The following is an 11734-nucleotide window of genomic DNA, read 5'->3' as shown; positions in this document are numbered from 1 at the left end:
AAGGACATTGTTTTTTTTCTTTAGTAATCTCCTCAATCTCAATATCATTCCTAATACAATGTGAGCCTCATTGTGAGTATTAAAGACCTGTCCCTTTTAAAAAAGTGATTTTAGTTTAGTACATTTACTTTAGTTAATATGGTAATTTATGCCATATTATATTAGGCCATATTAAATGGTTTTTATAAATAATTTGTGTTTTTTACAAGGTTAGACTCAGAGTTTTTATTTTTATTTTTAGCTAACATTTTCTCAATTTCTCTTTTGTAACACATAACTAACTTTCTGGTTATTTGTGATGTATTTGTTGTCAATAGTATTTATTTCCATTATATATGCCATATAGCCAGCCATTTGTTGATTCGATGTATGCATTAAAGTAAATGTATCATTTTAAACATTTTCTACATTGAATAACACTAAAAATGGCTGAAAATAATCTTGCAAGTTCATTAGAATTTTTCCCCCTTTAAGTATTTTACAAAAGAAAAAAAGGAAAGAAAAGAAAAAAAAAAAAAACCCTGACTCAAAGCAGATGGAGCTGTCAAGGATCACTCACACAGGTGAGCTGAATTGAGCTGATTAGTTGTTAAGTGCTAACAGCTGTTGGCTTAGACTTTGAGGAAATTGTAGAAGATTAGGGCCTCCCCTTACCGGAAAAGAATTGAAACAAGCATTGTAAAGAAAAATAGAATTGTTATAAGAATTATATTTCTTGGATTTGCAAAATAAAATAAGGAGAAAATGAGAAGCAAAAACATAAAGTGCCAAAGACTTCTTAAATTAACAAAACAGGAGATTTTGAAAAGCTTCTTTTCTTAAAAGTCAATTTATAGTTAGTAGTAATTCAAACACTTTAAAGTAGACTTAATGAAATAAAAATGTCTTCTGTAAAATTGCTAACATTTTTCCCTTTCAAATTTTGGTGAATGCCTGAAATATAAAACATTTAATTGAAAGTTGAAATATTGCATAGTCTATACAGATGCATTGAAGCCTCCTAAAAATGTCAAAGACAAACAGAATTCTCTATGTGACAGATAGCTGAGCAAACATCCTCAGTTAATTATAGATGCATAAAGCCTTTAAGTTAATAAGTTGAAAAGTTAAAAACAACTTTTTAAATTTAGAATTTTTGATCATACAGTTTAACTTTGATTAAAAATAGAATCCTAGCAAAGTCAGATCTGTAGTTGCTCATTTCTGGAAACTGATCATTAATTTTCAAACCCATCCTACACACAACTACCAGAGAAGATCCCATCAGGAGTTAGACTAAAGCTCTAAGGCTTGATCCCAAGGACAAGACCCTCAAAGATACAATCTTAACCCACCTAATACTATATATGGTACAAACATGGATTTGTCAGCCACCACTGTTTAAGCATCTAGATTGTAAAGCCAAATTGTGTGACACCCTATAAGGAAAGGCAAATGCTCACATATGAACAGCCTACTTCTAAACCTAAGAAATTAGAGAAAACAACGGACAAATAAGATTGATGAGCTTTAGTCCTTGAGTGCTTATGGAGCATTAGTAACCCTAGGCCATAGGCATTAACTTTAACTAGATGGAATGAAGTGTCCTAACTTCAAAAGAAGCAGAAACACATCATCTTTCTTATCAAACTCATCCCCTTCTTTAGTCTACTCATTGATAAACTCTACTGTTTTTTTCATTCACTTCTCTAGTCCTAGTATATCTACCAAGGGATAATATAGTATAGTGGTTAGAAAACAAACTGCCTGTGTTTTATTCTGACAATTAACTACTTGTGTTACCTTAAGCAAGTTACTAAAACTCTCTGTGTTTCCTAGTGTGTTTGTGAGTATTAAATCAACCCAGTAAAGAATATTCCTGAAGAAGGTGCCTGGCATGGAGTGGCTGCTATATAAGTGTTTGCTATTATTTTTGTTCTTCCTTCTTCCTTCAAGGTCCAGTGTAGCTCCCATCATCTCCAAAAAGTCATATAATATCCTTGTGCACTTTTGAATTCCAATATCACTTATAATCTTTATGACCCCTTTGGTGTTTCATGTTATTCCACCATGGGCAAGAGTCTACACTGTATTAACAATATTTTAAACTGTTTTTAATGGGTTCAAGTCTTGCCCCTCCAAATAGATTATAATTTCCTTGAGAACAAGAACCATGCCCTTATACTTTTTTCTTCCACTGAACATATCATTGTATAGAAGATGTTCAAAGCATATTTGTCAAATGAATGAATCAATAACAAGTTATGATAGGTAAAGATTTCACAGGTGTGAGTATAGAATAAAACATTTTAACCATAAGAAAGAAGTATTTCTCTCTCTTTGAAGTGTAGCTGCAGTAAATGCTGGGTAGTTATGATTTTTCTCTGAAAAAAAAAGTGAGTTTATATTCTAATTATAGGTAATCTGCCTGTTTTAGAACAGATTTATTCCATTTTAGCCAAGGTAAAATGTTTCTTAATAAGAACATAACCATTAAATTTTCATAGCTTCACTAAGATTATAGGACAGTTTGACACATTTTATTAAATAAAAAATCCAGGTGAAACAGAAAAGATAAAAGTTCTTGGAAAATTCTCTAGAATATTTTGTAAGTCTATGTAAAACTCAATGTGGTAGGGGCCCACAAAACAGGTCTTTATTGAATATTACCCATTAAACTTCACAAAAATTACTCAAAAATTTAGTGTGTACAGGACTTACCAACCACTTTGCATCACGGAATATGTGGAGAATGATAATGTTTATACAGAACACTGAAGTAAACAAAGAAGAGTTCTTAATCCAGGGGTAAGTGGCACTTGGACTTTGGTAACTTCATCCCTAGAACTCTGGCCACTTCAGTTCCTACCCTACCATTCTGATGAGTAAGAGAACACTAATCTCAGCAAACTTGTAACATATCCACAACACACATGCATCAGTTTGAGAAATATGCTGCTTTTGTAACACACAGTACTTCAGAAAACAAAACACAACAACAACAACAAAAACAAAGTTCTTCAGTCTGTGCTGTTCAATACAAAGAAGACCTATAATAAGAATATGTAAACCCAGATGCAGCATGCATTTTGTTGCATTCCTATGTGCAATCATCTCTGAACCTTGCTTGATTCAATAGTTATATAGCCTACTACCAAGGCATATTCCTAGTACAAATCATATTATATATATTGTCTTTATTCTCATTCATTTATTTATTAATATGTTCAATGAGGTTTAATTAAACACCAACTCTGTGATAGTCTGTGTTTGATACAGAAAAAAAAATGATACCATTGAGTTCTCACAGATATTGCTGTAAGAGGTGGAGAATACCTTGCACCCGCTGAGCCATACTGGCCCCAAGCCAACCAGTAAAATGGATGAGTTGAGCTAAATGGGGACCTTGTCATACAGAGCCCTCACTTCAGTCTTTCAATGGCTTAGCTTAGGACCCAAGGCAATAGTAACTCCTCACTATGATCAAATGGCAGATACCTCTGGCCCCTCATGTCTGATTCTACTCTGGCTTGTTGAATGGCAGGTGGGGCAGGGCAATAATGGCAGCTTCTGGCCAACAAGTCTCACAGACTCAGGAAACCATGATGAATATTGTGCTACAATTGCATAAGATGCCATCTTCTCTTGGCAACAACAGACAAAGGCTTTAATGGGTGGAAGATGAAAGAAAACCTCTGAAAAATACAAGTGGAGCAAATAGCAGCTATGAGCCATTTGGCCATTAGTTTTCATTCTGTGAGACCCTGATATTGTTAAGAGAGAAAAATGGTAAAATAATGTACCACAGTGGGTGAACAGAAAGTATGCACTACACTTTTGAAAGATTTACTGGTTATTTATAGATTTGTACATGTAACATGAACAGAAGATTTTCTAACCTTTTGCAGTGGTATGATAAAATTGAGTTAGAAAATCACATGTTTTGTAAAATAGATTTTATAAAAATATTATAGATATATCTTCTGGAAATTAGTTTTAGAAATGGATTTCTTAGACCACTTACATAAGTGACATGCATCCATGTTTGTTCAACCTATGAGTCAAAGCAAATCTCAAAGCAAAGGGAAGTATGCAGAACTAAATAAAAATAAAAATTCAGTGTATTGCGATATGTGGTTTGTAGCTAAATCAGTGCTGCAAAGTAAATTTATAGCACTAAGTGCTTACATTAAGAATGAGTAAAGGTCTTGACTAATAATGTGAATGCCAACATTAAGAAACTAGAAAAGGAGGTGCCTGGGTGGCTCAGTGGGTTAAGCATCTGACTCCTGATTTTGGCTCAGGTCATGATCTCAAAGTCATGAGATTGAGCCCTATGTTGGGCTCTGCACTGGGCATGGAGCCTGCTTAAAATTCTCTTTCCCTCTCCCTCTGGCCCTCCTTGGCTCATTCTCTTTCTCTCTCTCTCTCTCTCTCTCTCCAAAAAAAGAAAGAAAGAAAGAAAGAAAGAAAGAAAGAAACTAGAAAATAAGTGCAAAATAAATCCAAAGTGTGACTAAAGAAGGAAATAGTAAAGATGAGTGATACGAATTTTTAAAAATCAGAGAAAACCAACAAAACTAATAGTGATTCTTTGAAAGACAAAAAAATGGACAAACTTCTAATAAGGCTGACAAAGATAAAAAGAGAGAATAAACAAATCGCTAATGTTAGAAATAAAAATGAGGATATCATTACAGATCCTGCAGCCATTCCAAAACCACAAAATATGAAAACAACCAAGATGAAATAGATAGCTGGAACAACCACATGCTTATATTGGAAATTGGATTTGTAATTTAAAAAATGACAATGAGAAGGACTTTTGTAATGTCAGAGTAAAGATCTCCAAAAATCTAATCTTTCATAAAAGCAAAAATTTGTCAAAATCAAAATTTTTAGAACTCTGTACAATAACCAAAGGCTTGCAACAGAGGAGTATTATTCCAGAACCACTGTTAAATCTTGGTAAGAATAGTGAGACTTGGGACAATATTTACCTTACCCTATTCCCAACCCTCCCTTCCACCCTGACGCAAAAGTAGTCTTAAAAACAAATGGTTCAGGGGCACCTGGGTGGCCCAGTTGATTAAGTGTTCGACTTTGGCTCAGGTCATGATCTCACAGTCATGATTTCAAGCCCTGCATTGGGCTCTGTGCTGACAGCTCAGAGCCTGGAGCCTACTTCAGATTCTGTGTCTCCCTCTTTCTTTGCCCCTCCCCTGCTTGTGTTCTTTCTCTCTCTTTGTCAAAAATAATCAACAAACATTAAAAAAAATTAAAAAACCAAATGGTTTAAATCACAAGAGGTGATGAGGATTAAGGAGTGCACTTGTTGTGATGAGCGCTGGATATTGAATGTAAGTGTAGAATCACTAAACTGTACAACTAAAACTAATATTACACTGAATGTTAACTAGCTGGAATTTGAATAAAAACTAAGAAAAAAAGCAATTAGCCTTTCAGTTATTGTTATCTATGAAAATTAGCATCCTAGCGTATCACTGGAGCTCCTCAAAGGTGTAATTTCTAGCTAATTGCCCTTTTTTTTTTTTTTTGATAAATCAGTCACCTCCCCCAAATTCTGTTCTTTCAGGGCTTATATTTGTCTGACCCAACTCAGATTTCACTCACTGGGAAGAGTCCATTTCATAGAACATTTGCTAAAAACAATCAGCAGCAATCCTTTTACATTACATAAACCTAAAATAGCAATAGCAGTTGGGGCTAACAACACACTGACCAAAAAACTTAAAATGGAAAACAGGAGAATGAGATATCCACACCAGACTTTGAAAAGTTCCAATATATTCCTGGGAATCTAGAAGGTCACACACATGCACACTACTGTGTTCACACCCGTAAGATCTGAGAAGGCTCTCTATCTTACCTCTAGATGATCTTGAGGTTCTCTGTAAACAGAAAGTGAAAACTAAGGCAGGGATGTAAACTATTTTCTTTAGCATACACAGAAAGCGACTCTCTAAGGCTGGGAGACTTAGTAATTCAAAACATTTAAGGAAATCACTGTCAATCATTAACTGACAACTAAACTAACTGAATGGAAATGTCAGTGTTAGTAAACAACAGAGAATACAGAGTTTACAAAATTAGTATGAAAAAGCCACTAAAAAACAGGAACAGTAACAACTAACAGAACCAACAACAAATCTTTGGGAGAGAGAGGGGATCTAGTCATCAGAATTGCTATGTTGTATTACCTACAATGTCCAGTTATTGATAAAAAATGTGACACATGAAAAAGAAACAGGAAAATATGGTTCATACAAAAGTATAAAAATAATCAGTATAAATTGTCCCTGAGATGCCTACATGTGATGTTTATTAAATGAAGACTTTAAATCAACTACTAAAATTATAAAAAAGAACCAAAGGAACTTATGGAGTTGAAAAAATATAGTAACTAAAGTGAACAAGAAGCTCAAGTGGAGATTTGAAGCAGCAAAAGGAAGAATCAGCAAACTTAAAGACAGGTTGATTGAGATTTTATGGTTTGAGAAACAGAAATAAAAAGCAATGAAGAATAAATGAACAGACATTCAGAGACCTGTGGGACATTATCAATTGTATTAACATTTGCGAATAAAAGTCTCAGAAGGAGAAGAGAGAGACAAAGGGGCAAAAACAATATTTGAAAAATTAATGACCCCAAACTTCTCAAATTAAAAACAAAAAATCTACACATCCAAGAATCTCAGTGAACTCCAAGTAGGATCAACATAAAAGATGCACACATGGACATATCATAGCCAAACTTTTGAAAAAGAAGACAAAGACAAAACAGTAAGAGAAGCAAGTCATCACATTACAAGACATCCTCAATGTTAATAATAACTTGTCACAGAAACTATTGAAAATAACAGGCTGTGGGATGATACATTCAAAGTGATAACAAATTTTATTATCCAATGATTCTATATTCAGCAAAATTATCCTTGACAAATAAAGGAGGAAGTAAATCTTTCCCGGATAAATAAAGCCTGAGACAACTTGTCACTAATAGATATGTTCCATAAGAGATATGAAAGGGTGTCCTTCAATATGAAATGAAAGACCACCTGACAATAACTTGAATCCACACAAAAAATAAAGAACATGGGTTCAGTTAACTATATATGTAAATATGTAATACATATAAATGTATTTTTGTTTGTGATCTTTTTTCTATCTGATTTAAAAGACACTCTTATAAAGTATTAATTATAAAACTGTGTTGATTGGATTATAATGCATACAGATGTAAATTGTATGGCAATAGCACAAAAGACATTGAAAGAAATATAGGTATATTATTGAAACTGAGTTGGTATTAATTCAAATTAAATGGTTCGAAAATGTTAAATTTAATCTTCAAGATAATCACTGAGAAAAAAATTTTTTCAAACATGTAGTAAAAGAAGCAATAGGGGAATGAATATGGGATATTAGAAAATATCTAACATAAAAGAAGGCATTAAAGAGGGGTGCCTGGGTGGCTCAGTCAGGTAAGTGTCCAGCTCTTGATTTCAGCTCAGGTCATGATCACCCATTTTGTGGGATTGAGTACCACATAGGGCTCCACACTGACAGCACAGAGCCTTCTTGGGCTCCTCTCTCTCTGCCTCTCCCCTGCTTGTGCTCTTTCTCTCTCTCAAAATAAATAAATGAACTTAAAAAATAAAAAAAGAAGGCATTAATGGAATAATAGGGAACAAAGAAGTCAGACATAAAAAAATGAAAAGCAAAATGATAGATGTAAATTATATCTTATCAATAATAAATTAAATAAAAGACAAGTTTCAGAATAGGGGCGCCTGTTTGGCTCAGTTAAGCATCCAACTTCAGCTCAGGTCATAATCTCATGGCTGGTGAGTTCAAGCCCCACCTTGGGCTCTGTGCTGACATCTCACAGTCTGGAAACTGCTTCTGATTCTGTGTCTCCCTCTCTGCCCCTCTCCCACTCATTATCTCTCCCTCCCTCTCCCTCTCTCTCTCTCTCTCTCAAAAATGACTAGACACTAAAAAATTAAAAAAATATTTCCTTAAAAAATAAATTGCAAAATAAACTAAAAGCATGATACTGTACAAGAGAGACATACTTTAGAATCAAAAACACAAATACATTAAAGGAAATAGATGGAAAAAATACCATGCAAATAGTGACTAAAAGAGAGTTGGAGTGGGTACACTAGTATCAGACAAAATGTACTTTGAGACAAATATTGTTACTAGAGACAAAGAAGGCCATTGTATGGTAACAGTAATTCCATCAAAAAGATGTAATAAAAAGAAAAATAAATGCACATAACAAGAATCTGAAAATACAGGAAGCCAAAACTGATAAAAATTGAAGGGAGAAATAGACAATTCAACAATAAAGTCCAAGACTTCAATATCTTGTTTTAAGTAATGGATAGAACAACTAGGTAGAAGAATAACAAAGAAATGGAGAACATTAAAAATACTATAGGGGCACCTGGATGGCTTAGTCGGTTAAGTGTCCAACTTTGGCTCAGGTCATGATCTCGCAGTTTGTGGGCTCAAGCCCCCATCGGGCTCTGTGCTAATAGCTTGGAGCCTGGAGCCTGCTTCTGATTCTTTGTCTCCTCCTCTCCCCTGCCCTATGCTCATGCTCTGTCTCTCTGTCTGTCAATAATAAATAAACGTTAAAAAATTTAAAAAAATACTATAAACCAACTAACCCTAAGACACCTCTATAGAACACCCCACTCAACAACAGCTTAATACACCTTTTCGCGTATTTTCTCAAGTGCACATGGAACATACTCCAAGATAGATCATATACTAAGTCATCAATAAAAGCTTCAATAAATTTAAAAGAATTCAAAGTATACCATGGAATGCAGTTAGACACCCATAACAGAAGGAAATTTGGGGAAAACACATTTTGTAAAAATTAAATAACATATTATTGAAAACAAGAACAAACAGAAAATCAATAGGTCAAAAAAGAAATCACAATGGAAATTTGAGAATATTTTGAAATGAATGAAAAGTAAAGTGCAACATATTAAAATTTATGCATCTAAAGCAGCACTTAAAGGAAAATCCATAGTTGTAAACATCTGAATTAAAATTCAGGAAAGATCTCAAATCAATAATCTAAATTTTCACCTTAACAAATTGGAAAAAGAAGAGAAAATTAAACCAAAATATGCAGAAAGAAAGAAATACTGAAAATTACAGCAGAAATAAATGAACTGGAGACTAGAAAAACACTAGTAAAAATCAATGAACCAAAGATGCTTTTTGGAAAAAAGCAACAAAATTGACAAGCTTTTAACTAGGCTGAGCAAAGAGAGAGAGTGTGTGTGTGTGTGAGAGAGAGAGAAGGAATACATTTTTAAAATCTGAAATAAAAGCAGGGATAATCACTACCAGCATTACAAAAATAAAAAAGCATAATTAAAGAACATAAACAATTGTATAACAACCTAGATGAGCCAGAACCTGACTCAGGGCTCATGACAGTGAGATCATGACCTGAGAAGAAATCAAGAGTGGGATGCTCAACTGACTGAGCCACTCAGGTGCCTTGCAGCTTTATTTAGAATAGCTCCAAACTGTAAGCTATTCATATGTCTACCCACTGGTCAACAGGTAAACAAACTGTAGTATATCCATTCCTTGGAATACAATTCAATGGAAATATAGTCCCTTCTCTAATATTTTAATAGTATATATCCTATAATAACTTATTTTAGAAGCATTATGCTTATTGTACTCTTATTATAGTTATAATTTTTAAGTCACCATTAAGGAAATGCAGTAGTTAAATTTTTTTAATGTTTATTTATTTTTGAGGGACAGAGAGAGACAGCATGAGCAGGGGAGGGGCAGAGGGAGAGGGAGACACAGAATATGAAGTAGGCTCCAGGCTCTGAGCTGTCAGAACAGAGCCGACTCAGGGTTCCAACCCAGGAGCTGTGATATCATGACCTGAGCAGAAGGCAGACGCTTAACCAACTGAGCCACCCAGGCGCCCCAGGGAATGCTATATTTTAATCCCAACTCTTTACCCAGAGGCCTGTTGCCATTTTTGTCTTTTAAGAAAAATCGGCCCAGTGAAAACAGGGTTTTATTTTATCCTGTTAATTTCGTTTAGTATATTCTTGGTTATCAAACTATTCATAGCTTTGGGACCTTGAACTGATAAATATCCGTGTTGTATCAAAAATCTTCAAAAAGGATCGAGGAGAATAAACACATTAAAAAATGTATGCTCAGTGCGTGTAGACACATGATGACTAGACCTCAAATTATACATTGCCTGTGAATATGGATCTTTTTGTGTCATTTGCTTCTTGTATTTTCTTAATTTTTGATAATGTAATTTTAAACTTATAAAAGTTAAAAAATAAATAAATTTATTTTAAAAATACCATTCTACCCCCCACTCAGAGTCTAGAAGGAGAAACATGCATTTGAATGACTCAGCTAAAATATAGCATAATATGTGTGTGTGAAACTTCACTCCTTTTCTAGAAGCTACAGCCTTCACCTCCACTACCCACTGGAAGGCTCTGTATTTTTACTAACCAAGGACTCAAGGCAAGTGCCCTGATTTAGCATGCCCAAAGGGCTGTTGAATTTGGCTGCAATAATTGAGGGTAATTGGATTAGTTGATCCTGATCCCCTATGTGTGGTGCTAAAGCCCACAGAGCCTTTCTGAAATGGGACACCCCATCTTCACCCCAACCTCATGAATGTTACAACTATAGAAAAGAGTTATGGTGATAGGCTACAAAGTGATAGTATCTTTGCCAAATAGGTCTTTCTTCTGCCTGGCATCATGGTTTGAAGTTAACACAATCTGAGTTTTACAAAACATAGCTATTAATGCAGTTAAGTATTTGGCCTGTGCATAAATTCCCTTTAAGAAGGACAAATATAATACCTATGGAAGTTCAGCAGTATGTAACTTTGCTACTTCAACTTAGGTCTTACTAAGAAATTATGTGTCTTCCAAATTTTTATTTGTTGGTGTTTCTATGGAACAATTTTTCCTAAAATTAAAAAAAATTTGTAAAATAAATGAAACCTGAATGATTAGACATTACAGTAATTGGTAAGAGGTCACAGAGTATTCACATCACAAAAATATAAAAACTCAATTTCAGGGAAAAATTTAAACAAGGTGAAATACTGGGGCGCCTGGGTGGCTCAGTCGGTTAAGAGGCCGGCTCCGGCTCAGGTCATGATTTCACGGTCCGTGGGTTCGAGCCCTGCGTCGGGCTCTGTGCTGACAGCTCAGAGCCTGGAGCCTGTTTCAGTTTCTGTGTCTCCCTCTTTCTGAACCCCCCGCCCCCGTTCATGCTCTGTCTCTGTCTCAAAAATAACGTTAAAAAAAATTAAAAAAAACAAAAAAAAGACGGTGAAATATTAAAATATCAACATTTTTTTCCAATATATGAAATTTGTTGTCAAACTGGCTTCCATACAACACCCAGTGCTCATCCCAAAAGGTGCCTTCCTCAATATCCATCACCCACCCTCCCCTCCCTCCCACCCCCCATCAATCCTCAGTTTGTTCTCAGTTTTTAAGAGTATCTTATGCGTTGGCTCTCTCCCACTCTAACCTCTTTTTTTTTTTCTTCCCCTCCCCCATGGGTTTCTGTTAAGTTTCCCAGGATCCACATGAGAGTGAAAACATATAGTATCTGTCTTTCTCTGTATGGCTTATTTCACTTAGCATCACACTCTCCAGTTCCATTCATGTTGCTACAAAGGGCC

The sequence above is a fragment of the Lynx rufus genome, unplaced genomic scaffold (assembly GCF_022079265.1).
Source record: "Lynx rufus isolate CCGP_SWC_20201006 ecotype Redwood Valley unplaced genomic scaffold, mLynRuf1.p SCAF_14, whole genome shotgun sequence".
NCBI lineage: Eukaryota > Metazoa > Chordata > Mammalia > Carnivora > Felidae > Lynx > Lynx rufus.
This window is presented reverse-complemented; position numbering follows the sequence as displayed.